The sequence below is a fragment of the Saccopteryx bilineata genome, chromosome 5 (assembly GCF_036850765.1).
Source record: "Saccopteryx bilineata isolate mSacBil1 chromosome 5, mSacBil1_pri_phased_curated, whole genome shotgun sequence".
In the NCBI taxonomy this organism is placed as follows: domain Eukaryota; kingdom Metazoa; phylum Chordata; class Mammalia; order Chiroptera; family Emballonuridae; genus Saccopteryx; species Saccopteryx bilineata.
In genome coordinates this window covers 131,961,499-131,977,892 of record NC_089494.1, presented here as the reverse complement: position 1 = coordinate 131,977,892, position 16,394 = coordinate 131,961,499, and the positions used below count along the sequence as shown (strand labels likewise).

General features: G+C 36.3%; 1 protein-coding gene across 1 annotated transcript in view; it reads left to right on the top strand.

The window, feature by feature from the left end:
- CCDC7 (coiled-coil domain containing 7) overlaps positions 1-16,394 on the top strand; it is a 240,760-nt gene that overhangs the window by 181,986 nt on the left and 42,380 nt on the right. The window lies entirely within an intron of this gene.

Genomic DNA, 16,394 nt, shown 5'->3' with positions numbered 1-16,394 from the left:
TATAGAATTTTGTGGTATTAGTTTTCTATTCCTGCATAAAAAGTTACTACAAATTTTGCAACTTAAATAACTTATCTTATAGTTGGGGAGGGTTAGGAATCTGAGCATGGCTTAGTGATGTCCTATGCCCAGTGGCTCAACAAACTGCAATCAAGGTATTGACTAGGCTCTGTTCCATTCTGTAACTTCGAGTCCTCCTTCAAGTTTAAATGGAGTTAGCAAACTTTAGTTTCTTGCAGTTGTAGGACTGAGACACTCAGCCATGTGGACATCTCTATGGGCAGTTTGTATAACAGCCTTCTTCCTCAGAGACAGCCAGGAGTCTCTCATGTGTGCTAAGACAGAGTCTTATATAACAGAGTCATGGGAGTGATACCTTGTCATTTTAGCTATATAATGCAATCTAAAAGAGGGCATGGCATCCCATCACTGCTATATTCTATAGCAGGGGTTGGGAACCTGTTTGGCTGAGAGAGCCATGAATGCCACATATTTTAAAATGTAATCCCATGAGAGCCATACAATGACCCGTGTACATTACGCATTATCCAATAAAAATTTGGTGTTGTCCCGGAGGACAGCTGTGATTGGCTCCAGCCACCCGCAACCATGAACGTGAGTGGTAAGAAATGAATGGATTGTAATACATGAGAATGTTTTATATTTTTAACATTTTTTTTATTAAAGATTTGTTTGTGAGCTAGATGCAGCCATCCAAAAGAGCCACATCTGGCTCGCGAGCCATAGGTTCCCGACCCCTGTTCTATAGGCTAGAAGCAAGTTATAGGCAATGCTCAAAGAAAGTGGATTATGCAGAGCATAACACCAGGGATGGGGATCTTGGAGGCCATCTTAGAATTCTAATTGCCAACAGTTATGTGCTTATTTTATATAGGGCAGCATTTTGTATATTTTAAAAATTACTATAATCCCATATTGTTAATATTAGAAGTCATTATGCTAATATTTTAGTTAATTTTGGCTTTCTTACTTTATATCCACGGAGTTCTAAGAAAATATCAGGGACTGGCCAGCTTATAAACAACAGAAATTTATTTCTAACATGTGTGAAGTGGTATTTCATTGTTGTTTAGATTTGCATTTCCCAAATAAATAGTGAAGATGGGCATCTTTTCATACATCTGATAGTTTTTGTATGTCTTACAAGAGTTGTATCTTTAGGTCCTCTGTTTGTATGTTTTGTGTTGAGTTTTATGAATATATATATTCATATATATGATATCATATATATGGATATTAATCCTTAGTTAGCACTGTTGTTTGCAAATATCTCCCATTTGGTCTGTTGCCTTTTTTTTCTGTGCAGAAACTTCTTAGTTTGATATAGTCCTATTTATTTATTCTTGCTTTTACTTCCCTTGCCTTTGAGGTCAAATTTGTAAAATGTTCTCTATAACCAAGGACCATCAGTTTGGTACCTATATTTTTTTCAATTTAATTTACTGTTTCAGATCTTATATTTAGGTCTTTGACCTATTTTGTATTAATTTTTGTGCATGGGCACATGGTGCAGTCAATTTTCATCTTTTGCATGTGGCTTTTCAATTTTCTAAGCACCATTTGTTGAAAAGGCTTTCTATTTTTTACTCTATGTTTTGGCTCCTTTGTAAAAAAAATATTTTCTCATATACTTCTTTTTTGTTGTTACTGGGCTCTCAATATTATTCCTTTGTTCAGTGTGTCTGTGTTTCTGCCAGTGCCATGCATTTTTGATTACTGTAGCTCTGTCGTATTATTTGAAAACTGGTAGTGTGATAACTCTGGCTTTATTTTTTTCCCCTGAGGATTGCTTTGCTATTTGAAATCTTTTATAGTTTCATAAAAATCTGATGATTTTTGTTTTATTTCTTTAAAAAATGACATTGAGATTTTGATGAGGATAGCATTATATCTGTATATTGCTTTGAGTGATCTGGGCATTTTAATTATATTGATTTTTCTAATATCTTTTCAATTCATTGTATCTTTTTCAATATATCTTATTATTTTATTTATCATTTTCTAACAGGAGAAAAAGTTCAAATTTCTTAGGGAAGTACATGCAAGAGTGCCGTGATATATGAGAGCCAAAAGCACATTGGGCAATTGAGGTTTATGTGCCATTTTGAGCAAGGAAAATGTGGTGCAGGGGGTAGAATTTATTTTAATAATGCTTTGTATTTTTCAATATATAGATCTGTCACATCTTTTAAGTTTGTTCCTTAGTATTTTATTCTTTTAGCTGCAATTACAAATTGATTTTTTTCATTTTTTTCTGAAATTTTATTGTTGGTATATAGGAAAGCAGTGGATTTTTGTACAGTGTTTCTTTTTTTTTAATTCTGCAACTTTATTGTATGTGTTTATTGTTTCTACTATTTTTTCATGGAGTCTCTAGGGTTTTCTATATACAGAATTATGTTACCTGCAAAAAGTGATGCTTCTCCTTTCTCAATTTTGATGCCTTTTATTTCTTTCCCTTGCCTGCTTGCTCTGGTCAAAACTTCCAGTGCTATGTTTAATAAGAGTGGTGAAAGTGGGCATCCTTGTCTTGTTTCTGATTTTAGAAAAAAACCTTCACTTTTTTACCATTTATTATGACATTAGCTGATGGTTTGTCATATATGGCCTTTATTATGTTAAGGTACTTTCCTTCTATACCTATTTTATTGAGTTTTTTAAACATAAAGGGATATTGTATCTTATTGAATGCTTTTTTTTTGCATTAATTGATAGGATCATATGATCTTTGTTCTTTGTTTTGTTGATTTGGTGTATTACATTGATTGATTTACATATGTTGAGCCATCCTTGTGCGCTTCGAATGAATCCCAGTTGATCATGATGTATTTATTTTTAATGTGCTGTTGTATTCGATTTGCTAGTATTTTGTTTAGGACTTTTACATCTGTACCAATTAGAGATATGGGTCTGTAGCAGTGGTGGGATTCAAATAATTTAACACCCAGTTCTCTGCCCTAATGACCATTCTAAGTATAAAAAACTATCAAAAGGTAGTTTAATATTGCATACATTTAATACTTAAATAAGAACAATAAAAGAGGTACACAAAACTGAATAATGTTAAAAGAAAGTTTTAAAATATTAATGAAAAAATATTAAATAATACCTGCCAAAAAACAATAAAACTATTATTTAAGATATTTCCATATTGCTTCTTTTTTTTTTTTTTTTTTGGTATTTTTATGAAGCTGGAAACGGGGAGAGACAGTCAGACAGACTCCCGCATGCGCCTGACCGGGATCCACCCGGCACGCCCACCAGGGGTGACGCTCTGCCCACCAGGGGGTGATGCTCTGCCCATCCTGGGCGTCACTATGTTGTGACCAGAGCCACTCTAGTGACTGAGGCAGAGGCCACAGAGCCATCCCCAGCGCCCGGGTCATCTTTGCTCCAATGGAGCCTTGCCTGCAGGAGGGGAAGAGAGAGACAGAAAGGAAGGAGGGGGGAAGGGGTGGAGAAGCAGATGGGCGCCTCTCCTGTGTGCCCTGGCCGGGAATCGAACCCGGAACTTCTGCATGCCAGGCCGACGCTCTACCACTGAGCCACCCGGCCAGGGCCTCCATATTGCTTCTTGATTGGCATCCTCACTTGCAATTTTTTTTTCACCTATGGACAGAATGAACATTACTTTGGGTACTTAGAATATGCTGTTGTGCAGGTGAACATTAAAAAAGAATTAGGAATGTAAATTTGTGATTTCTACATTAGGTGGTTGTGCAGGTACTCACCTTAGAGAGAACCCTGATTACAAGTACCATTTTAACAACAGGTTTGCCAAACTGAACAAAAAATTAGGTATTGATTCTGCTGAAGTAGTATGAACCAGCTGAATCCCACCTCAGGTCTGTAGTTTTTTAAGTTTTGTGTTGTCCTTGCCAGCATTTTGGTATCAGTTGAGTTTTTTAAATATAAAGGGATATTGTATCTTTTTTTTTTTTTTAAATATTTTATTTATTGATTTTTTTTTAGAGAGAGAGGAGTGAGAGAGAGAGACAGAGAGAGAGAGAGAAGGGGGAGGAGCAGGAAGCATCAACTCCCATATGTGCCTTGACCAGGCAAGCCCAAGGTTTCGAACCGGCAACCTCAGTGTTCCAGGTCGACGCTTTATCCCACTGCGCCACCACAGGTCAGGCCGATATTGTATCTTATTGAATGTTATGTTGGCCTTATAAAAATGTGTTAGGGAATATTGCTCCTTCTCCTACTTTTTGGAAGACTTTGAGAAGGATAGGTACCAAATATTATTTGAATGTTTGGTAGAATTCACTGGTATAGTCTTCTGGTCCTGGAGTTTTACTTTTGGGGAGGTTTTTGATAGTTGTGTCTATTTCCTCTCTGCCTATGGTTCTATTTAGGTTTTCCACTTCTTCATGACTCGGTCTAGGAAGATTATATAGTTCTAGGAAATTACTCATTTCTTCTAGATCAGTGGTAGTCAACCTGATCCCTACCGCCCACTAGTGGGTGTTCCATCTTTCATGGTGGGCAGTAGCAGAGCAACCAAAGTATAAATAAAAAGAAAGATTTAAATATAGTAAGTTATTTTATAAAGATTTATTTTGCCAAATTAGTGAAAATTCAACATAAAGTACTTGGTAAGTAATTATTATTATATGCTTTAATTTGCTGTAACTCTGCTTTATAGATTTTATAAGGTAAAGTTACTTCCCTACTTTTTAAATCACCATTACTGTGGAACTGGTGGATGGTTAGAAAATTTTACTACTAACATATACAAAAGTGGGCAGTAGGTATAAAAAGGTTGACTACCTTTGTTCTAGATTGTTAAATTTGTTGGCATATAAGCCTTCATAGAATTCTAGTATGATTAATTGTATATCTATGATGTCTGTGGTAATTTCTCCTCTTTTATTTTGAATTTTGCTTATATGAGTCTTTTCTTTTTTTTCTTTACTGAGTTCAGCCAGGGGTTGTCAATTTTATTGATCTTTTCAAAGAGCCAGATTTTTGTTGTATTCATTTTTTTCTATAGCTTTTTGTTCTCTATTTTATTTAATTCTACTCTAATTTTTACTATTTTCTTTCTTTTATTGACTTTGGGTTGCCTCTGTTATTTTTTTTCTAGTTCTTTCAGATGTAATGTTAGATTTTTTACTTGGGATCTCTCTTGTTTCTGGATATAACACTGTAATGATATGAATTTTCCTCTTATTACTGCTTTTACTGCATCCCAGAAATTTTGATATGTCATATTAATTTTATTTGTATATATCTTTTGATCTCTGCTTTTATTTCTTCCTTGACCCTGTCATTTTTTAGAAGTATGTTGTTTAATTTCTCCATTTTTGTGGGTTTTCTTCCTTCCTTTTTGCAGCTGAATTCTAATTTCAAAGCCTAATGGTCAGAAAATATGCTTGGTGTAATTTTTATCTTTCTGAATATGTTGATGTTAGTCTTGTATATCCTTGAGAATGTTCTATGCACACTGGAAGAGAATGGATAACCAGATGTTCTGGGATGAAATGTCCTTTAACTGTCTATTATGTCCTTTTTGTCTAGTGTGTCATTTAAGGCTGATATTTCTTTATTGATTTTTCTGCCTGGATGTTCTATCTAAAGCCATCAATGATGTGTTAAAATCTTTAAATATGATTATGTTTTTGTCTGTTTCTATTTTTAGGTCACTTAGTAGATGGCATATATTTTGTGGCTTCCTGATTGAGTGCATATTTATTAAGAAGTGTTATATCATCTTGATATAGTGTCCCCTTAATCACTATAAAATTTTCATCTTGGTCTCTGATTTTCTTTGTTATCTTGAAGTCAACATTGTCAGATATTATTATGGCTACATCTGCTTTTCTTTGGGTACCATTTGCTTGGAGAATCATTTTCCAATCTTTCACCTTGAATCTACTTTTGTCCTTGAAGCTTAGGTGTGTCTCTTGAAGGCAGCATATAGTTGGTTTGTGCTTTTTGATCCTGTCTACTACTTTGTGTCTGTCTCTTTATTGATGAGTTCAGTCTATTTATTAGATAGAATTTAGTGTAATTATTGTTACTTGAGGATTTTCTATAGCCATTTTATATATTGCTTTCTGATAGTTCTGTTTCTTGTTTCATTCTTCTCTTTTGTGTTTCTGTCACTTGTTTTTGTTTGGTGGTATTCCATACTTTGTTCTCCTGTTTCTTCTTTTTTAAGCTATTTTTTTAATATACATAGATTTTAATAAAACATCAATTTGTATATAAACACATATACACATATACTTTTAATATAGATATTTATATAAGATTGTTTAAAATTAATTAATTTAGACAATTAAATTTAACAAAGTGTCATTGGTCAATCAGAGTATATAGATTTAGTATATAGATGCTGTATACCCATCACCCAAAGTCAAATCATCTTATGTCACTCTATATTTTGTTTCTCTTTAAGCCCCTCCCCTTCTCCCATTCCTTTACCTCTCTTCTCTTCCCCTCCCCCTGGTAACCACTGCAGTTTCATCTATGTCTATGAGACTCAATTTTGTGTCCCATCTATGTATGGAATTATATAGATCTTGGTTTTTTCTGATTTACTTATTTCACTCAGTATAATGTTATCAAGGTCCATCCATGTTGTTGTAAATGATCATCATTTCTTATGGCTGAGTAGTATTCCACCATATATATACCACATCTTCTTAATCTAGTCATCTATTGAAGGGTATTTTGGCTGTTTGCATGTCTTGGCCACCATGAACAATGCTGCAATGACATGGGGTGCATGTGTCTTTACATACCCATATTTTCAAGTTTTGTGGGTATATACCTAGTAGTGGGATTGCTGGGTCATATGGTAGTTCTATTCTTAATTGTTTGAGGAATTTTCATACTTTCTTCCATAATGGTTGCACTAATTTACATTGTCACCAACAGTGAATGAGGGTTCCTTTTTCTCCACAGGCTCTGCAGCACTTATTATTACCTGTCTTGTTGATAATAGCTAATCTAACAGGTATGAAGTGGTATCTTGTAGTTTTGATTTGCATTTCTCTAATAGCTAGTGGAGACGAGTATATTTTCATATATCTGTTGGCCATTTGTATTTCTTCTTGGGAAAAGTATTCATGTCATCTTGCCATTTTTTTTATTGAATTGTTTGTTTGTTGCTGAGTTTTGTGAGTTCTTTATATACAGTGTGTCCGTAAAGTCATGGTGCACATTTGACCGGTCACAGGAAAGCAACAAAAGACGATAGAAATGTGAAATCTGCACCAAATAAAAGGAAAACTCTCCCAGTTTCATACCTATTCAGTGCAGTTTGATGTGTGCTCACGCACAGATTTTTTAGGGCTCCTTAGGTAGCTATCCTGTATAGCCTCTGCAGACTCGTCACTGACTGATGGCCTACCAGAACAGGGTTTCTCCACTAAACTGCTGGTTTCCTTCAACTGCTTATCCCACCAAGTAATGTTATTCCTATGTGGTGGTGCTTCGTTATAAATGCACCGATATTCACATTGCACTTTGGTCATGGATTCGAATTTAGCGAGCCACAGAACACACTGAACTTTCCTCTGTACTGTCCACATCTCGACTGGCATGGCCATGGGCTGCTCCGCTATATACATCTGCACATGCGCACATGCTGCCACATCATCCCACAGAAACTGGGAAGGTTTTCCTTTTATTTGGCGCAGATTTCACATCTCTATTTTCTTTTGTTGCTTTCCTGTGACTGGTCAAAAGTGCACCATGACTTTACAGACACACTGTATTTTAATATTAGCCCCTTATCTGAGCGGTTGTTTGAAAATATCATCTCCCAGTTAGTTGGCTGTCTATTTGTTTAGTTATCAGTTTCTTTTGCTGTGCAGAAGCTTCTTAGTTCATTGTAGTCCCCATTCATTTATCTTTGCCTTTACTTCCCTTGCCTTTGGGGTCAAATTCATAGAATATTCTCTTCTGACAATGCCCATGAGTTTAGTATCTATGTTTTCTTCTATGTAACTTATTGTTTCAGGTCTTATATTTAGGTCTTTAATCCATTTTGAATTAATTTTTGTGCAAGGAGACAAATTGTAGTCAAGTTTCATTCTTTTTCATGTGGCTTTCCAATTTCTCTAGCACCATTTATTGAAGAGGCTTTCTTTTCTCCATTGTGTGTTTTTGGCTCCTTTTTCAAAGATGATCTCACCATATATATGTGGTTTTATTTCTGGGTTCTCTATTCTGTTCCATTGGTCTGTGTTTCTGTTTTTCTGCTAGTACCATGCTGTTTTGATTATCATGGCTCTGTAATATAGTCTGAAGTCAGGTATTGCAGTGCCTCCAGCTTTGATTTTTTTTTCCCTCAGGATTACTTTGGTTATTTGAGGTTGTTTATGATTCTATATGAATTTGGTGATTTTTTTGTTCCACTTCTTTAAAAATGGCATTGGAATTTTGATGAGAATTGCATTAAATTTGTATATTGCTTTGGCTAATTTAGCCATTTTAACTATATTTATTCTTCCTATCCACAAACAAAAAATATTTTTTCACTTCATTGTGTCTTTTTCAATTTCCTTTTATAATGCTTTGTAGTTTTTAGTATATAGGTCTTTTACATTCTTTGCTTTATTCCTAGGTATTTTATTTTTTGTTGCAATGGTAAAGGGGATTACTTTTTGAGTTCTTTTTCTGAGGTTTTATTGTTCGCATATAAGAAAGTAATAGACTTCTGTATATTAATTTTGTATCCTGTGACCTTACTGTATTGGTTTATTGTTTTTAATAACCTTTCTGTGGAGTCTTTGCAGTTTTCTATATGCAAGATCATATCATCTTTACTTCTTTTCCCCCAATATGAATCTCTTTTATTTCTTTCTCTTGTCTGATGTCTCTGGCTAGAACTTCCAGCACTATGTTGAATAGGAGTGGAGAGAGTGGGCAGCCTTCTCTTGTTCTGATTTTAGAGGAAAAGTTTTCAGCTTTTTACCATTTAGTATGATGTTAGCTGATGGTTTGTCATAAGTGGTTTTTATCATGTTGAGATATTTTCTTTTCATACCCATTTTGTTGAGTGTTTTAAAGATAAAACGATGTTGTATTTTATCGAATGCCTTTTCTGTACCTGTTGATAGAATCATATGGTTTTTGTTCTTTGTTTTGTTGATATGGTGTATTACGTTAATCATTTTATGTATGTTGAACTATCCTTGTGTTTCTGGGATGTATCTCCCTTGATCATGATGAATTATTTTTTTGATATGTTGTTGAATTTGATTTGCTAGTATTTTGTTTATAATTTTTGCATCTGTATTCATTAGAGATATTTGTCTGTAGTTTTTTTTTTTTTTTGTGTGTGTGTGTGTGTGTGTGTGTGTTTTCCTTGCCAGGTTTTAGTATGAGGGTTATGTTGGCCTCATAAAATGTGTTTGGAAGTATTGTTTTTTCTTCAATTTTTTTGAAAGACTTTGAGAAGATAGGAACCAAATCTTTTTTGAATGGTTGGTAAATTTACTAGTATAGCCATCTGGCCCTGGACTTTTATTTTTTGGGAAACTTTTTTTTTTTTTTCTGAAGCTGGAAATGGGGAGAGACAGTCAGACAGACTCCCGCATGCGCCCGACCGGGATCCACCCAGCACGCCCACCAGGGGGCAATGCTCTGCCCTCCAGGGAGCGATGCTCTGGCCCTCTGGGGAGTTGCTCTGTTGCGACCAGAGCCACTCTAGCACCTGGGGCAGAGGCCAAGGAGCCTTCTCCAGCGCCCGGGCCATCTTTGCTCCAGTGGAACCTCGCTGCGGGAGGGGAAGAGAGAGAGAGGAAGGAGAGGGGGAGGGGTGGAGAAGCAGATGGGTGCTTCTCCTGTGTGCCCTGGCCGGGAATCGAACCCGGGACTTCTGCACGCCAGGCCGACGCTCTACCACTGAGACAACCGGCCAGGGCTTTTTGGGAAGTTTTTGATAGTTCCTATTTCCTTCCTGCTTATGGGTCTATTTAGGCTTTCTACTTTTTTTATGTTTCATTCTGGGAAGATTGTATTGTTCTAGGAGTTTATCCATTTCTTCTAGATTGTTGAATTTGGTGGCATATAATTTTTCATAGTATTCTGCAATAATCTTTTGTATGTCTATTATATCTGTGATGATTTCTCCTCTTTAATTTTGGATTTTGTTAATATGAGTCTTTTGAGTCTTTTCTCTTTCTTCCTAAGTGATTCTTGCCAGGGGTTTGTTGATCTTATTGATCTTTTCAAAGAACAAGCTCTTTGTTATATTAATTTTTTCTATAGTTTTTTTGTTCTCTATTTTATTTATTTCTGCTCTAAGTTTTATTATATCCTTTCTGCTGCTGGTTTTGGTTTGCCTTTGTTCCTCTTTGTCTGATTCCTGGAGATGTGATGTTAGATTGTTTACTTGGGCCCTCTATTGTTTTCTTTCTTTCTTTCTTTCTTTTTTTCCCTCCCTCTCTCACTCCCTCCTCCCCTCCCCTCCTTCCTCCCTTCCTCCCTCCCTTCCTTCCTTCCTTCCTTTTTTAATTTTTCTGAATTTAGAAGTGGGGAGGCAGTCAGACAGACTCTCATATGCACCCAGCCCAGATTCAGCTAGCATGCCCACCAGGGGATGATGCTCTGCCCATCCAGGGCATTGCTCCACTGTGGCTGGTGCCATTCCAGCACCCTAGAAGAAGGCCATGGAGTCATCCTCATCAACCGGGTCAACCCTGTTCCAATGGAGCCCTGGCTGTGGAAGGGGGAGAGAGAGACAGAGAGGAAGGAGAGGGGGAAAGGTGGAGAAGTAGATGGGCGCTTCTCTTGTGTGCCCTGATCAAGAATCAAACCTAGGACTTCTTATGCCAGTCTGATGCCCTACCACTGAGCTAACTGGCCAGGGCCGGGTTTTTTTTTCCATATACATCTGTAATGATATGAACTTCCCTCTTATTACTATTTTCACTCTATGTCAGAGATTCTGATATGTCATGTTGTCATTTTCATATGTTTGTATATATCTTTTGATTTTTTATTTATTCTTTGACTAGTCATTTCTTAGAAGTATGTTATTCAATTTCCACATTTTTGTGGGTGTGTTTACTTCTTTTTTGCAGCTTAATTCTAGTTTCAAAGCCTTATTGTCAGAGAATATGCTTGGTATAATTTTAACCTTTCTGAATTTGTTGATGTTAGTGTTGTGGCCAGCATATGGTATATTCTCAAGAATATTTCCATGTACACTGGGAAAAAATGTATATGCTGATGTTTTGGGATGAAATGTCTTGTAGATGTCTATTATATCCATTTGTTCTAGTGTTTTATTTAATGCCGATATTTCTTTATTGATTTTCTGTTTGGATGAATGATTTAAAGCCATCAGTGGTGTATTGAGGTTTTCAAGTATGATTATATTATTTTTTGGTTTGTACTTTTATGTCAGTTAGTAGATGTCTTGTATATTTTGGTGCTCCCTGGTTTGGTGCATACATATTAAGAAGTGTTATGTGTTCTTGATACAATGTCCCCTTTATCATTATGAAATGTCTAGCTTTGTCTCTGATTGCCTTTGTTGTCTTGTAGTCAGCACTGTCAGATATGAGTATGGCAATACCTGCTTTTCTTTGGATATTATTTGCTTGGAGAATCATTTTCCAACCATTCACTTCCAATCTTTTTTATCCTTGTAGCTTAGATGTGTCTCTTGAAGGCAGCATACTGTTGGGTTTTGCTTCTTGTTCCAATATGCTATTCTATGCCTCTTTATTGGTGAGTTTAATTCATTTACATGTAGTGTAATTATTGATACTTGAGGATTTCCTATTGCCATTTTATATACTGCTTTTTGACAGCTTTGTGTCTTGTTTGGTTCTTCTTTTTTGTTTTTCTGTCATTTGTTTTTGTTTGGTGGTATTCCATACTTCTATCTTCTGTTTTTTCTTTTTTTAAGCTATGTGTTTCAGTCGTGGCATTTTTATGGGTGGTTACCATTAGGGTATTAAAAGAAAAAGTATCATATATATTAGAGTCCATTATCTTATGAGTGCATCTGCACTCCATCCTCCTTTGCTACTGCAGATCTTTATCCTCTTTCCTTTTATGTTTTTGTTGTCAGAGATTATCCTTGTTTTTTATTGTGGTTTTCTTAAAATTTTTACTTATAGTTTTGTATTTTTTTGTTTTTTGTATCTGGTCTGATAACCCCCTTTAGTATTTCCTGAAGTGGGGGTTTTATGGTGATAAATTCCCTCAGCTTTTGTATGTTTTCATTTTCCCTTCATATTTGAAGGATAGCTTTGATGGATATTGTATTCTTGGCTGGTATTTCCTCTCTTTAAGTACTTTAAATGTTGAGGGCCACTCTCTTCTGGCTTGCAGAGTTTCTGCTGATAAATCTGATGATAGCCTAATGATCCTTCCTTTATATGTTATATTCTTCTTCTCCCTAGCTGCCTTGAGGATTTTTTCTTTGTTGTTGATTTGTGATCATTTCATTACGAGGTGCCTTGGAGTAGGTCTGTTTAGGTTGAGGCAACTTGGCGTTTTGTATGATTCTTGGATTTGAGGCTCTAACTCTTTCCATGGGCTTGGGAAGTTCTTATTGATTATTTGTTCACTATGTTCTCCATTCTCTTTTCCTTCTCTTCTTTTTCTAATATACCCATTATTCTTATATTACTCTTCCTTAGGAAGTCAGACAATTCTTATAGGGCTTTCTCCTTTTTTTTTTTTAAATTCCTGAATCTCTCTCTTCTTCTCTCTGTAGTATCTCTAGTTGCCTGTCTTCAATGTCACTGATTCTCTTCTTTATCTGGTCTGTTCTATTGGCTAAGCTCATTACCTCAGTTTTCAGTTTGTGTATTGAGGTTTTCATCTATGTTTTGTTCTTTTATATAGTTTCAATTTCCTTGGTGAAATACTACTCTTTTTGTTCATTAGGTTGTATTTTGAGCTCACAAAATTGCTTTCAGTGTTTTCTTGTATCTTATTGAGTATTTTTAGAGCTTCAATTTAGAATTCTCTGTCATTAAGTTCCAAAGTTTTCATGTAATTGAGATTTTTTCCCTGGAGATTCTTCATCATCTATGTGAGCTACGTCTCTGTCCTGTATATCCATATTTGATTTTTTTTTCCCCCTGGTGGCATTTGTGAGTGGTATCGTTAATATATCCAACAAGAGATAATTATATCTTTTTTTGGTAGGGGGTGCTGTACTTTAAGAGTGGCCTCTGAGATTCTTGGGAGAAGTTTTGCTGAGGTGTCACTGTCTAATGATGCAGGCAAGGCCATCACTTTGGTAGGAGTAGCTTGTTATTTGGACTTTGCAATTTTATGGCTCTAGCAATGACCAACCAGGGGTCCTCTGGGGCCCTCCCCCACATTCCAACAGAACAGGGATCAAAAGCCTGGGAACCTTTTCTTCTCATAGAAGAGGGCAGTCTGGAGACCCAGCTGAAGGGGATCTCCCACCACCATTGTTCACACTCTAAGCACTCAAAGTGCAGACCTGGATGGTTGTGTGGCACAAGCCGGTGTCTGAGTTTCAGGAGCAGATGTATCAGAGATCAAATTTAGGGGAATCCCACCCACACATGTATAACTCCAACTGCCAAGCTGGTGCCTGAGCATTGGAACAGGTGGGGCACAGATCCTAGATCAAGTGTGTCTTGGCTTAGAAGGCTAAACTTTGTGGACAGATCAAGCATGCCCCAGGGTCCCATGGGCCGATCTCCACAAGCTTTTTGCATGTAGTTCTTGGGAGCATGCCCCAGGCTTTTTTGTGCCCAGTGCCTGTAAGCCTGTAATCACCCAGCATCTGCAATCATGGGTGCGGCAGGCACCAGGAAATAATTCTGCTCCTCATTTTTGGTTGTCGCCCCTATTTAAGCTTTTCCCCCCCAGACTCTCTTCTTTTCCCGGCTCTGCTCTGAGACAAAACCTGTGCCAACAGAGCCTTCCTCCTTCAGGCCCGTGAGGAGAGAAAGACTCAGTCCTTTGGCATATTTTCTGCTGTGAGAAGATTCTGTGTTTGGCCCACCTTTTTGTACAACCTACCTTTGTCTATCTGATGTGTGTATATTTCAGGGTCACCTGGGTTTTCTTTTTCTACGTATAGTTGTAGAATTTGTTGAAATTTCAAGGGGAGAAATCGAGAGTATCTCTCATGCTGCCTTTCCTCGGACATCACCTCAAGCTATGTGTTTCAATAGTGGCTTTCTCATGGATGATTACTATTATGTTATTAAGAGAAAAATTTTCATATATATAAGCATACTTTGTCTTACAAGTGCTTTTGCATTCCATCCTCCTTTGCTACTGGAGATCTTTATCCTTCCCATTTTATGTTTTTGTTGTCACAGATTATCTTTGTTTTGATTGTGATCTTGTTGGAGTTTTGTTTTGTTCTTTGTATCTGGGTTGAATAACCCCCTTAAGTATTTCCTGCAGTAGGGGTTTTCTGGTGATAAATTCTCTGTTTTTTATATGTCTTCAAAAGTTTTTATATTTCCTTCATATTTGAAGGATAGCTTTGATGGATATAGCATTCTTGCCTGGTCATTTTCCTCTCTTTCAGTACTTTGATGTTTGAGTCTAGTCTTTAGGCATGTCGAATTACTGCTGAGAAGTTGATGATAACCTAATGGGCCTTCCTTTATGTCATGTTTTTATTTTTTCTAGATGCCTTGAGGAATTTTTTTGTCATTGATATTTGACAATTTTATTACAATGTGGCTTGGAGAAGGTCTTTTTGTTTTGAGGTAACTTGGCATTTTGTTTGCTTCTTAGATCCAAGGATCTAACTCTTTCTATAGGTTTGGGAAATTCTCATCAATTATTTGTTTGAATAGGTTCTCCATTCCCTTCTCCCACTCTTTTGATATACCTGTTATTCTTACATTGCTCTTTCTGATGGAGTCAGAAAATTCTAGTAGAGTGCTATCATTTTTTATTAATTCATGAATCTCTCACTTCTTTCTATAGCATCTCTAGTTGCCTGTTTTTGATGTCACTGGTTGTTTTCTTTATCTGGCCTGTTCTATTAGCTAAACTTGCTACCTCATTTTTCAACTCATGTGTATTGAGTTCTTCACCTCTGCTTCTTTCTTAAAGTTTCCATCTCTTTGTTGAAGAATATATTTTGTTCAATAATTTATTTTTTGAGCTCATTAAGTTGCCTTTAAATATTTCTTGCATTTCATTGAATAGTTTCAGATCTTCAGCTTTGAATTCTCTATCATTTAACTCCAAACTTTTCATGCAATTGAGGTTGCTTTTTGGAGATTTTAAAATATTTTTTGTGTACAACATCTCTGTCTTATGTATCCATGGTATTTGATTTCTTTTTCCTTGGGGACATTTGAGAGTGGTATGGTTAAGAACTCTAATAAAAAAACAACTGAAAAAAATTTAAAAATTAAAAATAATGACAAGTTAAAAAGAAAAGCCACTAAAAAGAAAGAGCAAAAATAAAAAAACCCAAAACACTGACAAAAATAAACTATAAAAATGGAAGAAAATGAAATTCAAAAGAGAAATAGAAAAAAAATGGAAAAGTGATTTCAATTTTGAGAGGTTGTTCTATTTTCTTCCAGTATTATAGGTTTTAGTTCTGTGAAATTTCTGGCTGACCTGTTTTCTTCCAGTAGGTGACACTGTATTACAGGTTTTAGTTCTGTGAAATCTCTAGGTTGACCACTGCCGAGATGTTGGTGTTGCAATGATGTAGGTGGAGCTGTAGTCACATTTGTGGGTGGGGCATGATGTGAAGACTCTAGTGCTTTACTGCTTTAGGAATGGTGATCTGAGGCCTTCAGCACTTCTCCCCATGTCTCAACAGACTAGGGGACCAGGCACGGAATACCTCTGTTCTTTGTGGGAGAAACTGGCTCTAGAGAGTTAGCTATGGGGTCTTTCTCTGCCACTCTCTGTAACCCCTGAGGTGAGGGGGGTATGATCTGGGAACCTAGGGGATGCACTTTGGTTTTCTCTGTCTCTGCACTGAGTGTTGGCTCCTGGCAGAATGCAGAAACACTGGTTTTTTTTTTTTTGTTTTGTTTTTTGATTAATTTTAATGGGGTGACATTGATAAATCAGGGTACATATGCTCAGAGAAAACAGCTCTATGTTATTTTGTCATTTGCTTATGCTGCATTCCCCTCACCCAAAGTCCAATTGTCTTTCTTCACCTTCTAACTGGTTTTCTTTGTTCCCCTCCCCTCCCCATCCTTCTCCATCTCCCCAACCCCCCGTATCCCCCACACTCTTGTCCATGTCTCTGAGACTCATTTTTATGTCCCACCTATGTATGGAATCATATAGTTCTTAGTTTTTTCTGATTTACTTATTTCACTCAGTATAATGTTATCAAGGTTCATCCATGTTGTTGTAAATGATCTGATGTCATCATTTCTTATGGCTGAGTAGTATTCTATAGTATATATGTA